Source organism: Chenopodium album, chromosome 13 (assembly GCF_948465745.1).
Source record: "Chenopodium album chromosome 13, dcCheAlbu1.1, whole genome shotgun sequence".
Classification (NCBI taxonomy): domain Eukaryota; kingdom Viridiplantae; phylum Streptophyta; class Magnoliopsida; order Caryophyllales; family Amaranthaceae; genus Chenopodium; species Chenopodium album.
In genome coordinates this window covers 29,672,842-29,677,443 of record NC_137846.1, presented here as the reverse complement: position 1 = coordinate 29,677,443, position 4,602 = coordinate 29,672,842, and the positions used below count along the sequence as shown (strand labels likewise).

The following is a 4,602-nucleotide window of genomic DNA, read 5'->3' as shown; positions in this document are numbered from 1 at the left end:
GCAATTTAGTGGAGCTAAGGGTGAAGAACCTAATCTTCATATTGCAGATTTCTATCAGTATTGCAACACCATTAGGCAAGCTGGGGGGACACAAGACCAAATCAGGGAGATTCTTTTTCCCTTTTCTTTATGTGGAAAAGCTAAATTGTGGTTTAATGGTTTGAATAGAACTGCACTTGGTATTACTGACTGGGAAACACTTGCTTTGAATTTTTATAACAGATATTACCCTGTAGTGAGGACAACTTTATTTAGAAGTGCAATTCAAAACTTTGCCCAAGAGCCAAATGAAAATCTATATGAGGCTTGGGAAAGATTCAAGGATCTACAGAGGGAGTGTCCTCACCATAATTTAGCACAGTGGCAGTTGATTCAAGACTTTTATAATGGGCTTGAAAATTCATCTAAAACAATTCTAGATTCTGCAGCCAGTGGGAGATTTATGAATCTTAATGTTGATAATGCAGGTCAAGTTATCGAAGATATGGCAATTCACAATTCCCAATATGGGAATCCTAGAGGTTTTTCTAACAAAGGGAAACATAATGTTGATTCCGTATCCTTTGTGCAGGCTCAGTTAACATCTATTTGCCAAAAACTAGATAATCTTAGTACTGTTATTCCTAATTCTGTAGCTAATGTTTCTACTGTCAATAATACTAATGAAGCTTTTTGTGAAAATTGTGGAATTTTAGGACATTGGGAGCAAGATTGTAAGAGTTCTATAGAGCAAGTTAATGCCTTCCAAACCTATAGGCAAAATAACCAATACTCCAACACTTATAATCCTGGCCTCCGAAACCATCCATATCTTTCTTACCGGAGCACCAATGTGCAAAATCCTCCACCTCCACAACAACCACAACAGCAACCACCACCACAATAAAAATATTACCATCCCACCTCTGGCCAGAAACCCTAATCACAAACTCCCCCACCTACTGACCCTGCCTTGTCAGAAATTAGAGGGATGTTAGAAAACATGCAAAAGCACATGGAGAGTATAGATGATCAAATTGATTCAATTCTAGCCCATAATAAAATTATTAATAATCAAATTGCGCAACTTTCCTCTACTCTACAAAGTCGCCAGCAAGGAGTTCTACCATTGCAGCCAGTACAACCCATGGATCATGCTAATGCAATTACTCTGAGGAGTGGTTCACACTATGATGGGCCTTCTATGCCCAAAGAGGATGAACCTGTTATAACACCAATTGCTAATCCTGATTCCCTTGTACCAAATGCTAATGTTACTAACCCTGCAGGGCTCAAGGAAAAAAAACTAACTCTTCTAATATTTCTTCGCAGGGTAAACCTCAGGAGAAGGGTGGAGATGTGCAAGGCCCTATTATCCAACTTCCATTCCCTAACAAACATCTAAAGAATAAGTTGGATAAGCAATTTGGTAAGTTTCTAGAGGTCGTCAAGAATCTGCAGGTAATAGTTCCTTTCACTGATTTAATCACTCAGGTTCCTGCATACGCTAAATTCATGAAAGACATTTTAACTAAGAAGAGAGCCTTTAATGAGGTTGAGACTGTAGCTTTCACTGAAGAATGTAGTGCTTTACTACAAAATAAATCTCCACCAAAATTAAAGGATCCCGGTAGTTTTTCTATACCTTCTCATATAGGAAATGTTTTTATTAATAAAGCATTATGTGATTTAGGTGCCACTGTCAGTGTAATGCCATCGTCTGTGTGTTCAAAGCTTAATATGGGTGATTTAAAGGTTACTAATATTACTCTACAAATGGCAGATCGTTCTGTTAAATACCCCTTAGGTATTTTAGAGGATGTTCCTGTTAGAGTTGGTAAATTTTTTATCCTTGTTGATTTTGTTATTTTAGACATGGTAGAGGATACGCAAATTCCTATTATTTTAGGAAGACCTTTTCTTCATACTGCAGGTGCCATTATAGATGTGAAAAATGGGAAATTAACTCTTTTTGTTGGGGATGATAATATTACATTTAATCTAGGGAGAGTTATAAAAGGACCTATGCTAGAGGAGAAGTGTTATAGTATTGATGTCATTGATTTTATATGCCATGACAGCTTACCTCAGGTTCTCTCACGAGATCCTTTAGAGGAAGAGCTATGTTGTGAACTTAATGCAGGTGACGCTGACATATGGAGTAAAGAGGTGGATGAAATTGAGCATGCTCTATCAAAAGGGCAACTTAGCCCTGATGAGAATGGTAAGGTGGAAAATTTAATTCAGGAATCGTACTCTGTGGAGGTAAAGAAACCTGAACTTAAACCTCTTCCTTCCCATTTAAAATATGTATTTTTGGATGAGCAAGAACTACACCCTGTTATCATTAGTATTGCACTCGATGACCTACAAAATTTCCAACTTCTAGAGGTTCTTTGAACCCACAAGAAGGCAATTGGGTACAGTATTGATGATCTAAAGGGTATTAGCCCTGATTTTTGCATGCACAGGATATACCTAGAGGATGATCACATACCAGTTATTCAACCACAGAGAAGGTTGAATCCTAAAATGCAAGAGGTTGTTAAAAAGGAAGTCATAAAACTACTTGATGCAGGTATTATCTATCCTATCTCTAATTCAAAGTAGGTAAGCCCTGTACAGGTAGTTCCAAAGAAGGGTGGGATGACAGTAGTAAAAAACGATAAAAACGAACTAATTCCCACTAGAACTGTAACAGGATGGCGGATGTGCATTGACTATTGTAGACTAAACATCGCCACTAAAAAGGATCATTTCCCCCTCCCATTTATTGATCAAATGTTGGAAAGATTGGCTAACCATAAATTTTTCTATTATTTGGATGGATACTCGGGATTCTTTCAAATCCCAATTCACCCTGATGATCAGGAGAAAACAACATTTACATGTCCTTATGGTACTTTTGCTTATTGTAGGATGCCCTTTAGATTATGTAATGCACCTGCCACTTTTCAGCGTTGTATGATGAGCATCTATCTTTTCTGAGTTCATAAAGTCTATTATGGAAGTCTTTATGGATGATTTTAGTGTCTATGGTTCTTCATTTGATAATTGTTTATCTAACCTCGCTAAAGCTTTGAAAAGATATGAAGAATGCAATTTGGTTTTAAACTAGGAGAAGTGTCACTTTATGGTGACACAAGGTGTAGTATTGGGTCACATTGTTTCTGACCAAGGTATACAGGTAGACAGAGCAAAGGTAGAAGTGATTGAGCAATTACCCCCACCAATTAATGTTAAAGGGGTAAGGAGTTTCCTGGGTCACGCGGGGTTTTATCACCGTTTTATCAAGGATTTTTCTAAGATTGCAAAACCACTAACCCAACTTCTACTTAAAGATGCTCCTTTTGATTTTACTGATGAGTGTCTTGATTCTTTCAACAGGATCAAGAAAGCCTTCATTTCGGCTCCCATCATATGTGCTCCAGATTGGACTCTTCCATTCGAGATCATGTGTGACGCTAGTGACTATGCTTTAGGCGTCTTGCTTGGCCAAAGGAAGAATAAAGTTTTCCATGCTATCTACTATGCTAGTAAAACTTTAGATGAGACTTAAGTCAACTATGCTACTACAGAGAAGGAGTTTCTTGCTGTGATTTTTGCCTTGGAGAAATTTAGATCATACTTAGTTGGTTCTAAAAGTATTGTTTTTACTGATTATGCAGCATTGAAATATCTCATTGCCAAGTCAGAGACCAAACCTAGAATCCTTCGTTGGGTGCTCACACTCTAAGACTTTGATATTGAAATCAGAAACAAAAAAGGAGCAGAGAATGTTGTTGCAGATCACTTGTCTAGGATCAGGTATGATGGAGGTAAGGACTCTACACCTATTGATGATTCTCTTCCTGACGATAATCTCCTTGCAGTTGTGTCACAAGGACCTTGGTATGCCGATTATGCCAATTATTTGGTAGGCGGTATACTACCTCCAGATATGTCCTACCAACAAAAGAAAAGGTTTTTCTATGATGTTAAATATTATTTTTGGGATGATCCTTTTTTTTTATGTGAGTGTGCAGATGGACTATTTCGCAGGTGTGTCCCTGAATGGGAAGTGAATGGCTTCTTACAACGTTGCCATAACTCTCCATATGGTGGGCACCATGGCCCTTCTAGAACCGTAGCTAAGCTTAATGAATTAGGCTTCTTTTGGCCTACCATGTTCAAAGATACGCGGTTATTTATCATGTCTTGTGATTCTTGCCAGAGGACCAGAAATATTTCAAGGAGGCAGGAGATGCCCCAAACTGGGATCCTTGAAGTTGAAATTTTTGATGTTTGGGGTATTGACTATATGGGACCGTTCCCATCTTCCAATGGGAATTGTTACATACTCGTGGCCGTTGATTATGTGTCCAAATGGGTCGAGGCCATTGCTTCACCAAAAAATGATGCCAAGGTGGTCATGAAGCTCTTCAAGAAGACCATATTTCCAAGGTTTGGTGTCCCACGAGCTATCATTAGTGATAGAGGTACTCACTTCCATGAAAGACAATTGGACAACCTTCTAAAGAAGTTTGGAGTATATCATAGGATCGGACTTAGTTATCATCCTCAAACTAGTGGTCGAGTTGAGGTCTCTAATAGGGAAATCAAGTCGATCCTAGAGAAAGTGGT

At 38.4% G+C, this 4,602-nt stretch overlaps 1 non-coding gene across 1 annotated transcript; it reads right to left on the bottom strand.

The window, feature by feature from the left end:
- Nucleotides 1–247: 247 nt before the first annotated feature.
- On the bottom strand, nt 248–354 carry LOC145577194 (small nucleolar RNA R71). The gene has a single exon (XR_014098668.1). It is a non-coding gene; the product is annotated as a small nucleolar RNA R71 (small nucleolar RNA).
- Nucleotides 355–4,602: the final 4,248 nt, after the last annotated feature.